Source organism: Bos taurus, chromosome 27 (genome assembly GCF_002263795.3).
Source record: "Bos taurus isolate L1 Dominette 01449 registration number 42190680 breed Hereford chromosome 27, ARS-UCD2.0, whole genome shotgun sequence".
In the NCBI taxonomy this organism is placed as follows: Eukaryota; Metazoa; Chordata; class Mammalia; order Artiodactyla; family Bovidae; genus Bos; species Bos taurus.
Genome location: NC_037354.1, coordinates 23,399,073 through 23,418,689, shown reverse-complemented (window position 1 = coordinate 23,418,689; position 19,617 = coordinate 23,399,073). Strand labels below are relative to the sequence as shown.

Here is a 19,617-nt window from a genome sequence, read left to right as displayed (position 1 = left end):
CTTGGCCTTAACAGCAGTCACTTCACTCTTAGAATCTGGGCAGACTGACAAAGCAGATTGAGGAATAAATGTAAGCTAAGGACATGAGGAATATGGGTATAGACTTTTTTTTTTTTTTTAATTTGAAAAGCTCCTTTATTTTTAGTACAGTTAAAAATATCAGAAAGCATAAAGGGCTGATCTAGTGCCCCCTTGCATTTTGTTGTCCAAATCATGATTAACAACAGTCCAATTATGTTATGAATGCTGCTTATTTCTGAAATTCTGAGTAATTTCTTACATTCTGAGTAAATGTCACCAGTTTTCTAGATGACTTACAAATTGTTACTAATCTTATTTTCAAAGGAAGTGGTATGTAGACTCCATTAAGTTTAGCTGTGGAAGGAGAGTGGAGGAGATAATTTTTGTACATGTCTTTACACCTAACCTATAATAATCAAAAACCTATAATAATCAAAAACTTGTAAAAATCAGCAAAAAATAGCTTTTGTATCATATTTCAACTCTTTAGTACTAGTCTTTGCCTTGGAGAAGGCAATGGCACCCCACTCCAGTACTCTTGCCTGGAAAATCCCATGGATGGAGGGGCCTGGTGGGCTGCAGGCCATGGGGTCGCTAGGAGTCAGACACCACTGAGCAACTTCACTTTCACTTTTCACTCTCATGCATTGGAGAAGGAAATGGCAACCCACTCCAGTGTTCTTGCCTGGAGAATCCCAGGGACGGGGGAGCCTGGTGGGCTGCCGTCTGTGGGGTCGAACAGAGTCGGATACGACTGAAGTGACTTAGCAGCAGCAGCAGCAGTCTTTGCCTTTAGACCTTCATTTATGTATAAACATGCTCCTTTTTTTCTATAAAATTTATTGTATTTCTATTAGTCATTCCTAGATAAAATGGGAAAAGAAATCATAGTAACTTTTTATTTGAAATCCACACTATGTCATGCTTTATCTTTGCCATATTAGTATAAAGAATTCTGAATTATTTTCCCATTAAGGGTCATAATTCATCCCTTCAGTCAATTAGGCCTTCCAATCCATGCACAAGCGATTTTAAATTTTGTTTAGGTCTTTAATTTTGAAACAAGTGTTTCATAGTTCTGTGCATACAAGTTGTGTGCTTCCTTTATTCCTAAGTATTTTACTCCATTGTTTGCTATAGTAAATGGATTTTTTTTTCAATTCATTTTCTTTTTGGATGTTCATTGCTAGTGTGTAGAAATACAACAGATTTTTGCCTGTTGATTTTATATCTTGAAACTGCTGAATTTATTGATTTGCACTAACAGTTTTTAAGAAAATGGATTCTTTAGGATTTTAGAGCTAGAAGATTTTGTCATTTGTAAACAGAGATAATTTTACTTCTTTCTTTTGATTTGGACACTTTTTTTTTCTTGCCTAATTGCCCTGGCTCTAATTTCCAGTACTGTAATGAATAGAAGTAGTGAAGTGAATACTCTTGTCTTATTTCCGATCTTAGGGGAAGAGCTTTCAGTTTTTAACCATTGAGTATGTTTGTGGGTTTTTCATAAATGGCCTTTTTCATTTGGAGTAAGTTCCTTTCTATTCTTAGTTTGTTGAATGTTTTTGTATCATAAAGGGGTATTTCATCAGTTGAGATGATCATGTAGTTTGATGTACTCCTTAACCCATTGTCATGCCTCACCTTCTTTGCACTCAGCCCATAACCTTGAAACACTGACTAATCAGAATTAGATGTTGTAGTCTGTATGCTAAAGCACTAATATAAATTTATAACACTTGTGTCTTCATAATCTTTTCTTTCTTCCTTGATTTGAACAACTGGAGGGTGGAGGTTCCATCTTATACACTTTCCATGGGACTTAGCACAATGCCTGACACAGGATGGTGCTCAAGAAAAGTTTCAATGATGGAAAAGTAAGTGCATCCAAATAATGAGATTTAATATGTCTTTTGCATCAGAACAAGAAAATAATCTGCTAGTGTTTTGCCTTTGTGTGGCTATTTTCTATAATTGTTCTCTTTCTCTCCATGGCTTGGATTCCTTTTTATCATGTACATTCATACTTTCTCTCAGTGGCAAATTAGTGGAACACTTTTTGATATCTTTCCATATGCAGCCAATTAATACAGTATTCATTTAGAAGAATATAAAAATATCTCTCTGGAATTCATGTTTTCAGATAGAAAAACATTTATGTGACTTGTTAACTTCAAAGATAATTCATGACTTTTTGCAGTTTTGAAATGAGGTAGAAATTCTTGATGCTCAAACTCGAAAAATAGTTTTTAATTCTTCTGAACAAATTCAAAAGGAATGAATATCCTTTCTCCAAACCCTTTATAGCAGCACCCAAGAGATTCCAGTAAGTCTGGAAAGGAAAATCTATCAGATCAGATGCTAAGAAACCACATATTTCCCCAATGCACTAAAAATGTATCTGGCAACTTGGTACAGGATTAAATAAATGCAGCATATGTAACTGTAATATAGACAATCTATAAATATGCATCCATGTAGTTTGTGTTTTTTATCTAGATTTTTAATGAAAACAAATTCTGCACTGAGAAACAAATCTATGCATTTAACGAGTATTAGAAAAACAAAATCCTTAGAACAGAAGTAAGTGATGTGCCAGATTGAGAGAAAAGAAAGTTCAGTCCTGAACCTCTGAGTCATTCAAATTCCAGTCTCAGAACTGTTTAGGAATGTTTGGGACACCCAGCTCAGAATACCTCCAGTTTTAAACATGTTAGTTTATTTCATGATGAAGCCTAATATAGTAACATAGTTGTTTCTGCAGCAACATAGTTAAACAGGCTGCAAAGAAAATAAGAATTGTGGTTCTACATGGGTGTGGGTTCTCCTTCAATTTTTTTCTGGAATTGACAGATGAAAAGTACATACACAAATAGTTAATCTGAGACAGAAAAGGAAAAGACAACTGAATTCTCAGTTGACAATGCCCTCTGCAATAGAGAATTTCAAATTCTCCAATTTTCTGTAAACTCAAATTACAATGGATATTACAAAATTCTATCAGAGTGGCTCCAATAATCCCAGAGCCTAGTTTTGATGAGCCCACTGTTGAGGTATTAATTGGGGTTTAGGGGAAAGTATGTTATGGTCATTCCATCCTAAATTTGCTTTGAATGTCAAGACTGATGACCCCACGTGAAGTCTGAGAAGGTCTGAAAAGGTCTATCGCTCACATATTGAAAGTTGCTTCTGAGGGACACAGGGCAAACTCCCAAGCTGATGTAAAAATGACTGGAGAGAGAGGAAAGATACTGATTTGGATTTCACTGTGATCAGGGAGTGGGGCTCAGGTGAGGATTCACACCTGTGGACTGGGCTTACATGGTCTGAACTTCCTGCCAGTACCAAAGGGAGCCCCTGGGATTTTATCAGCTAGTGCGAAGGTGGAGTGGGAATGAAAGGTGGGCGTGCACGTTTTTGACTGTCAAACATCAAAAATGGAATCAGACTCTTTATTACCGGTCATCCTTAATGTTTGACTGTTGATAAAAAATGTCATATTTCATTTAATTAAAATTTATCTTTCTTGAGTATGCTTGAGTAAGAGAACTCTATGAGGCTTGTAGCCTGAGACAGACAGGGGTGGGGAAAGTTCCATTGAATACCTTGTTCAAGAGCTCAACATTGTGTATTTTTAGAACTGAAATGGTCACCCTTAACATCTGGCATCTCAACGTGGATAAAGTGAGGCCTGTATTGTGGCTTTAATATGTCACCTTGATTTATATTTTGGGTATCTGTGAGGCAGGAGACTCCCATAGTTATTTTCCCCAAGGAGGGAAAACTTGGATAAATAATTGCTGTGGTTAACACTGGTGGAACTAGGTGGCTAGAACACTGCAATGGCCTGAGAGTCTGTAAGCAAACACGGATGCAGGCAGTTGTTGGGCAGAGTAAAGCTGTTGACTACATGAAATCCAGCTAATTTTGCTGATCCTTGAAGCCCATCCTTTGTCAAGGATGTCTGGATTAGGGAATTCAAAGTAGCAGCTCTCCGGAAAGCTCTATAACATGCAGTTTTGTCCATAAAGTGTACAAACTCCTACTCCTTTCACTCATTTGACTCCAAGGAGTCAAATGCCAAGGGCACAGAGAGAAGTTAACTCTCAACTGGCAAGGGTCTGAGGTCAGAGGAGGCCACCCTTTTTCCTACAGGTGGGGTACTCCAGAGGACCCCAACTTAGGTCCAGGCTGCAGCTAACACTTCTGCTTAGCAAGGAGGTCTCAATGGCTAGGCTGAGTTCATAGAGGGCTGCCCCACAGAAAGTAATGGAGCTGCAGAGGCTCGGGGACTGCGAGAGTGGATATGTATTTCTAGGGGACCAATAGGCAGTCTCCAGTAACCACTCTAGTGGTATATAGTATGAGGCTCAGGAGGGCAGTTTCTCAAACCAGAAATCCACAAGCAACTTACAGTCATCACGGGTGGTGCAGAGGTTTCAGGAGCTATGAGAGGCCTTTGCTCCAGCTTCTGCAGTGAATGGTTCTCTGGGGGCAGGGAATGGGAACTAAGGGGAGAGCCTGCTGGACTGCCTCTCAGAAATTCCAGAGTCCTTTGTTGGAGGGGAGCGCCAATTCAAGATGGGACAAATTGTGAATAACAGCGTAAAAAAGCTTAATAAAACTTGTAAATGAATAATATGTTGCCTCCAGATCCCCCAAAGGCCTAAAAGATACTGGGCTTGTTTAACATTGTGAGTGCAGAGAAGGTCAACTGCTGCTTCTTGACAGAGATGCCAGGGTCCTCAGGTTACCAAATACTTTCAGGAATTTCACCAGGGTTGTAGGGCTTTGTACTAAATGCAGGAATACCCTCCCACCCCAACCACCCCCATTTCTGAGCTCCCCTCCTCTCCCATGTGGCTCAGATGGTAAAGAGTCTGCCTGGGTTAGGAAGATCCCTTGGAGAAGGGAATGGCAACCCACTCCAGTATCCTTGCCTGGAGAATTCCAAGGACAGAGGAGCCTGGCAGGTTACAGTCCATGGGGTTGCAAAGAGTTGGACATGACTGAGTGATTAACACTCTCACTTTATTCTTCCTCATCTTCTCTCTCTCTCTCTTTTTTTTTTTTTCAGTTTTATCTTCCTACCTAAAAAGAGTTTTATTGTATTTCATGCAACTTAAAGTATCCACATCAAAGTCACCTAGAAAACATTTTTAATGCATTAAAAAATAAAATAAAAACTTGTGTGTATGTCTGTGTATGAAGGAGGTAGAGCAGATGGAAAAAAAATTCTAGTCTCACAGGGTCCCTGGGAGAGAAAGTTTCGGAAAATAACACCCTATCCACTCTCTCTGGAGAATAACTTCATCTATCATACAAGAGACTATTTCTATAACCCATGGGAGTAATCACACAGAGCTCTAGGTCAACAGATTTTCCAAAAGTCAGGATGTGGCAATGCACACCCCAGAGACATTTTCTCTCACAATGAAGTAAGTGTTGAGGAAAAAAAAATTCTGCAACCACTCTTCAAGACAACATCATAAATGTGATATTTAATATTTTCATTTCACAGTATTGGCCACACCGATAAAGTAATTACATATTTAGCCATATGTTGATTCTTTAGGGGAAAAGGAAGTAAGGCTGTGAGCAAGAATCTGTGCTATGCCCTCGCTTAGTTTCTGGTGGTTTGCTGACCATTTTTGATGCTCTTTAGCCTGTAGACACATCACCCCAGTCTTTGCCTTCATGCTCACACTACGTTCACCATGTATGTATATCTGTGTCCAAAATCTCCTTCTACGAAGGACACCGGTCGTTAGTATTTGGGCTCACTCCAATGACCTCACCTGATCACCTCTTTAAAGATTCTCCAAGTAAAGTCACTTTCTGAGAGAATATGAGTTAGAACTTCAACATGTGCATTTGGAGAGAAACATACTCTAGCTATAACAGACAGAACACTAAAGCAAAAGAATGAAATGCCCAGAATTTCATCTCAGTGAACCTATTCTAGAATCTTAATTAAAGAGAGATGCTCAAGGTAACAATTTTCAACCATGGCTGCACGTTAGAATTATCTGAGAAGCTTTCAAAATATACCCATGCCTGGGCTCTCCTTCTGTATATTCTTATTTAAATGTTGCTGAGTGGAGATCTGGCAGTATTTTCATAAAATTTCCTAAGAGTATAATATACAGCTGTGTTTAGAGCAACTGTTTTGGGATGAAAAAGCTTGAAGCAGGAAGACCAATTTGAAGGCTGTTTTGTTCATCAAGGAAAGAGATAACAAGGCTCTGAAACATGGCATCAGCACTGGAAAAGAGGAAGAAATAGATGTTTTGTAGAAACAGAAAGTAAATCAGCAGGACTTGATGACTCATTGAATTGGAGGGATCAAACCAGTCCATCCGAAAGGAAGTCAGTCTTGAATATTCATTGGAAGGACTGATGCAGAAGCTGAAACTCCAATACTTTGGCCACTTGATGCCAAGAGCTGACTCATTAGAAAAGACCCTGATGCTGAGAAAGATTGAAGGCAGGAGAAGGGGGAGACAGAGGATGAGATGGTTGGATGGCATCACCCACTCGATGGACATGAGTTTGAGCAAGCTCCAGGAGTTTGTGATGGACAGGGAAGCCTGACATGCTGTAGTCCATGGGGTCTCAAAAGAGTCGGACACGACTGAGTGACTGAATTGAACTGAACTGAACTGGAGGGGACAGGTGCAGTAGGGAAGAGCAAAAGGTGACAGGTTAGTTCCCGTCAGGTGTATGCTGGTGTTGTCAGAAGATGTTATAAATTAAAGTTTGTTTTCTTTGGAGAAAGCATGATAATTGAATTGAGGTCTTTTTTAGCAGTTAACTTGCTCTTTTTGAGATCACTGTAGATTGACATGAAGTTCTAAGAAATAATACAAAAAAAATCCCATATACCATTCACACAGTTTCTTTCTAGGGTAACAGCTTGCAAAGCTATAGTCCAACATCACAGCAAGATGTTGACACTGATGCAGTCGAGATACAGAACAATTCCATCAAACTGGGATATAATGAGCTTGAGGTGCCTATGGATAGTGATTACATGAGATTTGTTAAGGTGGCATGGTATAAGAAGTGCTCTTATCTGGTACTGATCACTCTAAAAGTACCAGAAATCTGCCAAAACTAAGATCAACCTACTTCAGTACCTCAAAGTAATAATATAGAATAAGGATTTTTTTTAAACTTTGGATTTACATAATGAATATCTAGCAGTGACTTGGGAGTACACATAGGCAACCACTTCACCTATAGAACAAGATCTACTTGGGGAAATTCTTTAAACACAGCCATGCATGCACATCCAGAGATGTGTGCACACATACTCCACAAGCATGTTTACACACAGGTGCAACTTCTATTAGAAGACACACAATTTTGTGAGTGACCACTTAGACAAACTCATATTCGAAGAGAGTGACGATTCTGCCTTTTAAAGGGTGTACTTTCATTTTAACTGCAGCGAAAAAAAAAAAAAAAGATTAAAAACAGCTGGAACATGTGTCTATTTTCACCTCCTCCATCTGCTGGAACTTTGTTTTTGGATATCACAGACATTTTCCAAACAAAACTCTGCTGAGCAAAATGATAAATGTGGAAGGGACATGTATGATTCCCTTTTTCTTTGAAGAGCTTTATAGAATAAAAAGTACTGGTGTGCTTTTCAAACATAAAACTAAAACTTTAAACATCGCAAATACAGTTTTCAGTGGGTGATATGACATTAATTTACATTTGAAATTGGGTGGTGTTGTCAACTTGAATGCTGGGTCTCTAACCAGTATTTATCTGGGAAGTAAAAATGAAGTCTTTTATTATATGTTGATATTTAGAAAACTGAAACAGTGTGCTAACCAGTCTTTCAAGTTTCTGTCAGTACTTTATCTTTTCCCTTTAATCTCCCCTCCAGAATTACTATTGCTAGGCCTTTGTCATGTCATGCTCCAATTACTATAATAATTTTCTCTCTTTCACTGAAGGCAGTATGCTTTTATACTAATACACCCTAAATAATAACTCAAAATTAATCTCTTAAAAACACTTTGGGTAACATCACTTCCACTGGGTATAGACTAAAATCACAAATCCTTGGCTTTTATTTTGTATGTCCTACTTCACTTTTCAGCAGGTATTGAGGCCTAGGTTTTAAAAAGTCTTTGGTTCAAATTCTAGTTCTTCCAACTACAAGCACGTTTTGCCAAGAGTCCATTGTCCTAACCGAACTGATGCGTTTTGAGGGTGTGAAATAATGGCAGATGCAACAGATGGAAAATTGAAAAAAAGAAAAAGATTGCAGATAATAAAATGAATCAGTCTTGGTGACAAATTGATTGAAAAAGGGAAAATGGTATCAAGCATGATGTTTTCCTTAAGCTATAGTTTGTATTACCTAAGAGAGAGTCCAGGAAAGACAGGTTTGGCAGAATGAGGAGGAAATCATTATTTTGAATTTGGTGTATGACAACTAAGTGAATATATTTACTCCACAGCAGCTAAGAGCCAGAGAAAGAGAGGCAAAGATAAAAATTTTGGAGGCAGCAGAAAATTACAATCACCCTGTTCATCCAACACAAGACCATTAAATATAAATTCACTCCACTACAGAAAAAATACAGCCTAAGTGTATTGTGTATTTAAAACCCCCAATTTTACTGGATAATAATGCAATAAAATTAAAGTGTATTCCATAAAAATGACAGAGTATTAAACGAAAGTTCAAATAAAAATCTTGGTACCATTTACCTTGAACTTTTGGCTCAATATAAGATGATTCAGAAATTATGGCTACCTTACTATCTCAGCAGCTGTTTTCACAAAGACTAAAGATACAGACTTGGAATTCATGGTTAAGTGATATTTATTAGACTAGGAGAAGTATGGGGGCTGGGAGAGGTCATGGCTACCCTTTTGTTCCACATTTAGGGAAATTCCTTTATTCCGTGACCAAGCATACAGTTTCAAGATAACAGAGAAAGGAGAGGATCACCTGGCTAACAAGCTAGATCACCCCAGGGCAGTTGACCAGGTGACAGATGGAGTCAGATTGCCCTCACATTCCTATACAAGAAGATATTTTTCACAGTTCTGGACCATATCCACTCAACATAAAACAGAATCTGATAACAATTATGAGTTGCTAGTGCACAGTGAGAAGTCAAATACCAAAGCCAGTCCTTGCCAAGTTTTTCTTTGTATTTTAACCACATGATCCATATTCTTGATTACACTATCCTTCATCTGTCTAAACAACAGGCTGTTGTTAGTTTACGAAACTTAACCATTCTTAGCCCAGACAAGCTTCTTTAAATTTACAACAAATGGAGGTTTTTGGAGTTCATGTAATTACAGAAAAAGCTAATGGAAAAACAAAAAAGCAAAATCAAATCTTTGTAAGACTATTTGGGAAGGTCTAAAGGAACAACATTTGCTGTTGCAATAGTCAAGGGCAATGACTTTCCATTTCTGCTGGGAAAATTTTAGCAGATCTTCCCCTGTTGGGTAGATGACATGTGCAATCACATTCAGGTGTTTGTGACTTCTGTTGAGTTGATTTTCTGCTGTTCAGAAGCTCAGCTATTGGTTCACTGAGAAGCATTTTAAATTTGCATTTATCTTATTTTAGTGACCTTGAGAATCTTTTTTCATGTTGATCAGCTACTTCCGTGTTTCTTATCTTATGGCTTATTCTTTGTCTCTTTCCTACCCAGTTCTATATGAAATGTTCTTTTTTTTTTTTTTTTCCTCACAGATAAAAGGAGAGAGTGGATTATTGGTGATAAATAAATTTTGACTTGGACAAGTGAGATGGATGGTGGTGAAATACACTAACGTGAAGACAACTGAGGGAAGATTAGATTTATGAAGCAGGGAGAGAAAGCCAAGATTCCCTTTGACCTTGTGAAGTGTGGTGAGTGAACCTTTTCCATATTGTGGGAATTTAAAATCAGCAGTTGGAAATAAATACCTGGAGTTGGTGGGTAGAGTGCTCCTGCTCAGTCGCTCAGTCGTGTCTGACTCTTTCGTGACGCCAAGGACTGGAGCCCGCCAGGCTCCTCTGTCCACAGGACTTTCCAGGCAAGAACACTGGAGTGATTTACCATTTCCTACTCCAGGGGATCTTCCCGACCCAGCAATCGAACCTGCGTCTTCTGCATCTCCTGCATTGGCAGGCGGATTCTTTACCACTGCACCGCCTGGGAAGCCCCTAGAGATCAGATATTTCTTCATTGGTATATGGGCTTTAGAGGCTTAGAATTGGGTGAGGTCACCTAGGGAGCACCTGCTTATAAAGAAACATGCCAAGAAGGATGATGTCCCTGGGCAACCCAGCAGTCAGAAACCAGGGAAAGAGGATCAAGCAAGTCGAATGAAAAACAGTAGCTACATTGGGGCAAAAGATCTTATATTTATTGACTTTTTGAAATGACTTTAGAAGTTTTAAATTCAACTGTTCTGCCCATGACCCCTATTTTTTCTATTAGGATATTTGTGAATTATTGTTGAACTTTTTTCATGCACCAAAGACATGGACTCTTTGTTATATATAACAAAATGCTTAAATTCCATGCACCCCATTTGTCTTTAATTTCATTTATCTTTTGATATCTCTGCTTTTTGTAGCCAAATCAATTGATTTTTTAGTGTACAAGATAATGCATTGCTTTTTTTTTTTCTCGTCCAACCCAAATTTACTAAACATGGACCAATATATTTCTTTCAGTTTTTATGAGCTCTTAAAAAAAAAAAAAAATCTCACTCTCTAATTCATCTGGAATGTATTTTGATAACTGAGCAGACATTTCTTGAAACTTTGGAGTGAACCTTGGGTAGTCAATCTTGCTGCCAAGGTTCTTCCCACTGAGAGGGTTTCCCTCAGTATCCTGAGTCCTAACCCTGCTGCTGCTGCTGCTAAGTCGCTTCAGTCGTGTCCGACTCTGTGCGACCCCATAGACGGCAGCCCACCAGGCTCCCCCGTCCCTGGGATTCTCCAGGCAAGAACACTGGAGTGGGTTGCCATTTCCTTCTCCAACGCACGAAAGTGAAAAGTGAAAGTGAAGTCGCTAAGCTGTGTCCGACTCTTCGCGACCCCATGGATTGCAGCCTACCAGGCTCCTCCGTCCATGGGATTTTCCAGGCAAGAGTACTGGAGTAGTCCTAACCCTAAGTAGGGCACTAAGAGCAGAGCTCAGCAGAAGACCTTACTCCCTGAGCCAACAAGTTCATTTTGGTACATATCTGTGAGCCTTACTACTTTTTAGTGACTAAGCAATGATTAATCTCTGTTAAACAAGTTTGGTCATGTTAGCTTTCCAACTATTCTATTTGAATCTGTTGCCTTGTAATTAATCCCAGAAATCTTATTGAGTCATGCTCTTTAAACAGGGTCCCACCCTTATGTCCTCCTCCCTTTTTTTCCTCCAAATATTCCAAGTTTGAGTGCTATTTCCTTTTTATTTCTTTTTAAGGGATTTAGCTTCAGTGTAGGAATAAGATATTACGATCTAAGGTAGCACGGCTGTTCACATTTCTTCTGACTCTGTACTGCAGTATTTCCCACTGCACCTCACCCAATTAGTGTCCCAGCTGCAAGGAATTTTTAATAAGCACCATCATCAGTCTTGTTAGCAACAGGCCAAGAGGAGGTGTTTTGGAGAGGGAGTCTGGCATCTCTATTTCCATTGCCTCCATCCCTCGGGGTTACTTTTTTTTTTTTTTTTATCATCACACCTACTTTAGGAATATCAGAGAATTTAACTTCCTCAATTCAACTGGGAACATGTGGCAGCCATGAGTTCTATTCATCAGATATTGCCAGGCCTTCTTCTGGGTCCATGTGGAATTCTTTGCTCCCCTAAAACTAAGTGTTTCACCTGAGCTGGTCTGATCAGTGAGATGTTGAGTGGAGGTGATGCGTGTCACTCTGACGGAAGCCCTAAGGGTCAATTCACTGTTCACCAACCTGCCAGTTCTACAGAGTAGCTGTCCTGGCAGCCTGGGTGCTGGACGCCGCCCAGCATGAGACAGCAGCAGCCACAAGTTTTGACTGAGAAACAAACCGGAATTGTTTTAAATCTCTTTCCTTACCAGGTCATTTATTGTTACAATCTAACAGAGTGCCTCCTGACAGATACAGAATTGGTAATTTAAAGTAGGTTACTAGGACTGGGCTTCCCTGCTGGCTCAGCTGATAAAGAAGCTGCCTACAATGCAGGAGACCTGGGTTCAATCCCTGGGTTGAGAAGATCCCCTGGAGAAGAGAAAGCCTACCCACTCCAGTATTCTGGCCTGGAGAATTCTATGAACAGTATGGTCCATGGGGCAGCAAAGAGTTGGATAGGACTGAGCAACTTTCACTTCCACTGGGACTGGCCTGACTGGACAACATTCTGTGAAAGAAGACATTGATACTAGTCACATCCAGAAGTGATATAGTAAAAATTGATTAGGAAATCAGTTGTGCACACCCTGAGGGAAGGCTTTGGTGTGGGCAGATCTTCATCCTTGTGGTTGAGCTTATAACAGGTACCCTGCTGTACACCAGGGTGAAACCATCATATTGTGGCAAAGCGCAGGCCAAGCAATTGAGAGAAAATGTTCATGTAAAGATCTTCTCACCATATGAAAATGAAAATGCTAAAATAAACATAAAGCCTAAATATAAGGCCTCCTTGTTTAAACAAAAAACTTCCTGATCTTCTACTTACAGGCCCCTTATTGACCTTGCCTGGGACAGTGTAAGAGCTTTCTGCGTGGCCTAGTTGTATGTGTGTGTGTGTTAATTGCTCACTTGTGTCTGACTCTTTGTGACCCCTTGGACTGTAGCCCGCCAGGCTCCTCTGTCCATGGAATTTTCCAGGCAAGAAATACTGGAGTGGCTTGTCATTTCCTTCTCCAGGGTAATCTTTCTGGCCCAGGGATCAAGCCTGGGTCTCCTGCATTCCAGGCAGATTCTTTACCATCTGAACCACCAGGGAAGGCCACCCATGTGACCTACTTGGGTCTGTGTTTAGTTTAGAGCAGTTTTCTACAGTTGTTGATTCTATAGAAGTTATTTTTATTTTTTGGCAACAAGCTATTTACTTATTCTTTCACTATCTATCCTAACATTTATGCCAGATTCTCCCAAATTACTTCCATTATTTGCCTGCATTCTGAGATATTTCACAAATTTATCATTTTTACATCAGTTCTTCACTTTTCTCTTTGGTATCTGCAGCCCTTGTTTTAATTGTGCAGATATCATTCTTTTCTCTTAAAGCCAATTTCTTTACTTCTTATGTTGTTGTCTTTTCAAAACAATCTGCTGACCACTTTTAAGACATATACTTGCAATGTAGGGATTATTGCAGAAAGTTTTCAAGCAAGTTAAAAGCGTGTCATGCTACCCCATGGACTGTACAGGCCATGGAATTCTCCAGGCCAGAATACTGGAGTGGGGAGCCTTTCCCTTCTCCAGGGGATCTAACCCAGGTCTCCCGCATTGCAGGCAGATTCCCACCAGGAAGCCCAAGAATACTGGAGTGGGTAGTCTATCCCTTCTCCAGCAGATCTTCTCGACCCAGAGATCGAACCAGGGTCTCCTGCATTGCATGCAGATTCTTACCAGCTGAGCTACCAGGGAAGCCCTCAAAACAATCGGCTGACCACCTTCAAGATAAATACTTGCAATGTACGGATTGTTGCCGAAAGTTTTCAAGCAAGTTGAGTGATAACCTCATTTTGGGTTGTTTTTATTTTAAAGCTTCATACAATGCATGTTTAAGCCAATTTATTTCACCTTCCCTCTCAATCAATCTTATAGACTATGGAATCTCCTCTAAGATTTGACAACTAATTGACTCTCACTCTTTGATTTCTATTTTACTGTGAGTTTCTATAGATTATTGTACAGTTGTCTTTATTCGCTTAGAAAAAAAAAATGGGATAGTCTGAATCACAGACACCATTTTTCTCTTCAGACATCTAGAGAATCTGACCGGAATGGCTAAAGGTCATTTATGAAGTGTAATCATGACTGTTTTACACAGTCACAAACATTAAGATCACTGAGAAAGAAAGGATGGAGATGCTTCCTACCCTCCCAAATCAAAGGCACATTTAGTTACTTTCAAATTTTTTGGCTAATAAAAAATCACAAGCATGCTCCTTTTGAATGAGGGTAGTGTTCTAGATGTCAGGTGACAATTCTCCTGACTGTTCTATGATAAGTGTGTTTATTTTCATGAACGTACACTATCAAACCAACATTATGAGTACAACATCTTGGAATAATAAAAAAAAAACAATTAGGTAAGCAGAAACAACATATCTTTCAGTATTCAAAAGTCATCTGTGTTTTTGGAATTTTGCCAAAGAGAAATTCATCAAAATAAGATGAGTTCTGAGTAAATATTAAAACTTATTTTTAATCTTGAAGTCTTCAAAGACATTTTACAATCATCAAAGAAGCAATTTAGGAAAAAGAAGTAAGCATGCACCAAATTTGTTGAAGAGCTATGACTCTGAGTTAAAGGAAAAAAACCTGGGTGAAAGATATGCTGGTAACTACTAGAGATACATATTTAAACATAAACATACTCTCAAGTAGAGAAAGATTACTAATTGTGAAAATATGTATCATTAATACAGTGCCAAAAGTTGCCTCTGGTTTATTACACTAATATCTTTAAAAAGATCTTTAAATAGAAAGGCACATTTTTTCCCCTGTAGACCCACAAATGTTAAATCAACCTTAGTAAAATGGTTTCAATAAATTTTGTGGGAAATCTGTGATCATTGCACCTTATGGTGTTGGAGTTTTTATTTCTAAATATATCACTCAAAAATGATCTAGAAAAATGAGATAGTAAGAAATCCTCTTTTTATAAAGCAACCATTATATATGCATATGTCTTCTAAAACAGGGATCCCTGACCTCCAGGATCTAATTAATGTAAATGTAATGTTCTTGAATCATCCTGAAACCATCCTTCTATCCCCCTGGTCTGTGGAAAACTTGTCTTCCACAAAACCGGTTCCTGGTGCCAAAAATGTTGGAGACCACTATTTTAGAACTATATGTGATGAGCTTAACAAGTCCTTGAATTAGATAGTTTTTAGTATACCTATACCAAATGGTTTACTTTGGGTATGTTCTTTTGAGATGAAAATGATTTAATTCTATTTAATCATGGAGAAAGTGAAAAGGATGAATAAATGGATTCCAATAGTGTCACATCTTCATCTTATAGTCATTTACCTGTGGCTGCCTCAGCACAAAAAACATAAGGAATCTCTCAAACGTGGCTTCTGATTTCATGATTGCTTTGTCTTCTGGAAGTAGCTGGATGGTGAGATTGGAGACAGTTGGAGGATCAAAGGGTGGCCTTCTTGGCAAAGCCCTCCAGCTCTTTATGGGTCACAAAACCTGGAAGCAACAGCCTTCAGCCTCAAGTGTGTCTTATTTCAGGTTCTGCCACAGAGGATCTGTGGAAATTTCCTAACCCTCTTCACACATTCTGATAATCAGATTTCTAGAGCACTTTCTCTAAATGTACTTGATATCTTTATGGAAAAGCTAGTGCTTGGACTGCTTAGGAAGTTCACCGAAGAGCAGAATCTGGGTGTTCAGGGGTACTTGCATTTTGAATGAGAGCCTATGATCTGAGGAAGGAGGCAGAGACAGAACAGGGAAGCTCACTGGGTTACATATGGATACATATTTTCCAATGAAGTTTTTACTTTCTTTGTAAATTTTCCAAGGATCCTCAAGGTTTTCCTTCCAAAACCTTGGCTTCACAGAACTGACAATAATCACATGTAACACTTCACATAAACCACAGTTTTGCTAAGAAGTTAGACCTCAGGAAAGCTTTCTTATCAAACACTTGTCATAGGCAAATCCTGAAAAAGGCAATTATTTTAGAATGGTAATTGTTCTATCCTGCTAAATGCCTGTGCACCCAGTGCAGGGGTAGTGGGGTGTAGACCAGTACTCCAAACTGTAAATGATATATACACACTCTCTTATTCTTCAGTGTTCAGTTGTTTGAAGGAGAGATTAAAACAGTGGTGCCATCTTGTTCTTCATAAAAAGTCCAACAAGAGCAAGAAAAATTTAGATTTTTTCATCTGACTATGCCCACTTGAACTTTCATTGGCCGGATATCAATAGTATTACTTTTACACTACTGGAGCCAAAAGTTATTATCACATTTATTGATATTATTTTAACATTCTGAATCAGATTATCCACATTTAATTTGGAAAAAAAATTCAGCTGAAAGATGGATGCATTTCCAGCTTATATCTCAAGCTTTTATTATAGCTGACATTGGACCATTTTCAAACTAGAGAAATGACATAAAAAGTGACTGGGCCATCTGCTTTGCTTCTCCCATGTCTCATGCCAATTAATCATCCAATCTTTGTTGAGACTGCTAATTTTAGCCACTTGAATGAGTTTTAATACCATGTTAAAACTAGTAAAAAAATTTGAACACCATCCGCATTTATCAGGCTATCCTTCTCAGCCTATTGATAAATTTAGATATTTTGCTCTTTTTAGTTAAAATAAGCAAATTTTATTTAATGTATCTACACTAGGATAAAGGTCGTAGTGTGTATGTGTGTGTGCACACGAGTGTGTGTGTGTGATGGAGGATAAAATCATTAATAGAATTACAGTGTACACAAACATAAGAGGCATTGACAAGACTATAGCAAATGATATTATGATATATGAAATGTGTGTGTATGTATACAGATATATATTTAGTGAAGATATGCTTATTCAAAGTCAACATCATGCTCTCTTGCAGATCACCACTGAAAATATGTTTCATAACTGCATAGAATGACTAAGTTAAAAAAAAACTTGTAGACATATTCTCATCTATTTTTAATTTGAATTACTCTATCCAAGATTTGGAATTACATCATATATAGAATAAGAGAGCCACCAGACAACTAAATTTAGCCCCTTTTGTGAGGAATGTAGACTTGAATAAATTATTGTGAGCTAAGAAAATTTATATTAAAAAAAAAGAAAAGTGTTATCAAGAGTCTAATTACTAGTTTTTCTCTGGCACTAGTAGTTTTCTTTTTTGTCTTAAAAAAAAATCCCTCTAGGTGTCGATTTTCTCATCCAATTGAGAAGCTTATTTTCTAGAGTATTTGTATTAACAGGTGATTTAAAAAATGTTTTTAAATAAATAAATTTATTAATTTAAAAACATTTTTTAAATCTCCTGTTAATTTTGACTGTGCTGGTCTTTGTTGCTGCAGAGGCTTTTCTCTCGTTGTAGAGAGTAAGGCTACTCTCTAGTTGTGGCCCATGGACTTCTCATTGCAATGGCTTCTATTATTGTTGTGGACCATGAGCTCTAGGGCTCAGATTCAATAGTTGTGGAGCATGGGCTTAGTTTCTCCGAGGCATGTGGGATCTTCCTGGACCAGGGATTGAACCCGTGTCTACCACCTTGGCAGGTGGATTCTTAACCACTAAATCACCAGGGAAACCATGGTGAAATTGTAGTCTGATTTTATTTTTTTTGTAATACCTTTCTGAATTTTTTTGACATTTTAATAATTCGAATTTTACTTAAAAATCTTAACTGTTGGGCTTCCCTGGTGGCTCAGTGGTAAAGAATCCTCCTGCCAGTGCAGGAGACTCCAGTTCGATCCCTGGGTCAGGAAGATCCCTTGGAGGACGCCATGGTGACCCACTCCAGTATTCTGGCCTGGAGAATCTCATGGACAGAGGAGGCTGGTGGGCTACAGTCCATAGGGTTGCAAAGAGTCAGGATTGAAGCAACTTAGCACAAACACACAGTGTTTAGTGCCTGCTGCTGATTCAAGCCCTTTCAGGGCTTGCTCTACACTGAGCAGGCTGCGGGGAAATGGGACTGCTGAGCCCAGAGTGGATCTGCTTTGGTCAGTTTCATTATTTACATACCCAACAAATATTTTCTTTGAAGAGTTTCTTGACTGAATAAAATATAAGAGTGACTGCCAAATGCTTCCTAAGATCCCTTTTAGAAATAATCTGCTATTTTCACATTCCTTTATAAGCCTAAAAGTATGATAAAATTTCCCTAGTTATCTTTATTTTGTTTCAGTTTACAAGCTGATATGAACATATTTGCATTTGCATGCACTGGATTTTTCTTTAAATGACTCAATGCTAAATTTATTACCATTGTATTACTTTTATTACTTTGCTTTAATTAATCAGTATTAGATAAGTCAATTTACACAATGGCCTTAGTATATAACAAATCAGCCCGAAGTCAGTTCCCTAGTGTATGCTGTTATGTTAACATTGCCTCATTCCATGAATGAGCTAAAAGTTTGAAAAACAATTAGGAAATATTTTGCCATTTGGAATGTTATCATTGCAAAACTATTATTTCATTTTTCAAATAAGAAAATATGAGATTCTGTATAAAACATAAATGTAAAAGTTATCTACGTCTGTAGTTATACTCTAAAAAATTATAGCCTTCATTGCTTCTATAACTGAACAAGAACTGAAAATAAATTGAACATTTAACTTGAATACAAAAAAATAGGGCAAACAGAAGTAGCAGAAGAAAATTAAATGAAACAGATGAAACCTGAAAATTGTGAATTAGAAAGAAAACAAGTATACTGATTGAAAAAGTCTGCTTCTATGGCAAGAGCAATAATAAAAATACCCTTCTCATGTGTGATTTAGACAAAAGTAAAAATATATATATATGCCATTAGAAATTATAAAGTAGATATACTCACAATAGTGGGAGCAATTAAAGAATTATAAAGATCATTATGTTAACTTCATGTTGCTGATTTTGCACATTCAATAAAATGAGTAGTGTTATAGAACAATAATAAATAACTCAAAGTGACTTGAATAGAAGAAGAAAACTTGTACAAAATCAAAATCTATGAGTGGGAAAATTTTTGTTTATTGTTAAAATAGAACTAGGGGAAGGTGGATTTTTTTTTCTGCTTTTTTAATTAGTCAAAATAGTCTTATGACAGAAGAATGAAAAGTCTTACTTTTATAATGATTTTATTACCAAATACTGATGAAGAAGGCAGAAATAAAAGATTAACCAAGAACATAAACATCTAGGAATAAACTACAAAACCTGTGGAATCATTCTCTCAGAGAATTATGAAACATTATTAAAAGACTAACAAATATCTAAATAAGTGGACACAGATACCAAATACAGAGATTAGAAGACTCAAAACTTAAATATCAATTCTAGCCATGTTTAATACATAAATTTAATACAAATTAAAATCTCTCTCTTTTGGTAGAAATTGACAAAGTAATTTTAAATTGGGAGATGCAAAGTTTCTTAAATACCCAAGATAATTCTGAAGAAAGAAAAAACATTAGAAAAATCTTATCTAATAAGTAAAATGTACAGTTGAGAAAGGAAAGTGAATCTCTAACTATGTATGTATCAGTTTGCATGACCTATGAGCATATTGGACAATCTGATTCAAGTTTAACATCCTCAATTGGTTCTCTATTCTCCACTAAAAGTCACTCAGTCATGTTCAACTTTTTGTGACCCCATGGACTATACAGTCCATGGAATTCTCCGGGACAGAATACTGGAGTAAGTA

At 37.8% G+C, this 19,617-nt stretch overlaps 1 protein-coding gene and 1 long non-coding RNA gene across 2 annotated transcripts in view; one reads left to right on the top strand and one right to left on the bottom strand.

Annotated features, from left to right (window-relative positions):
* LOC104976069 (uncharacterized) overlaps positions 1 to 19,617 on the top strand; it is a 287,898-nt gene that overhangs the window by 4,764 nt on the left and 263,517 nt on the right. Inside the window, exon 2 of the long non-coding RNA XR_009493137.1 lies at positions 9,761 to 9,919. This is a non-coding gene — a long non-coding RNA (uncharacterized lncRNA). The remainder of the gene's footprint in view (positions 1 to 9,760; positions 9,920 to 19,617) is intronic.
* The window catches only part of DLC1 (DLC1 Rho GTPase activating protein), a 522,282-nt gene that overhangs the window by 499,444 nt on the left and 3,221 nt on the right, over positions 1 to 19,617 (bottom strand). The gene's annotated exons all lie outside the window — the stretch shown is intronic.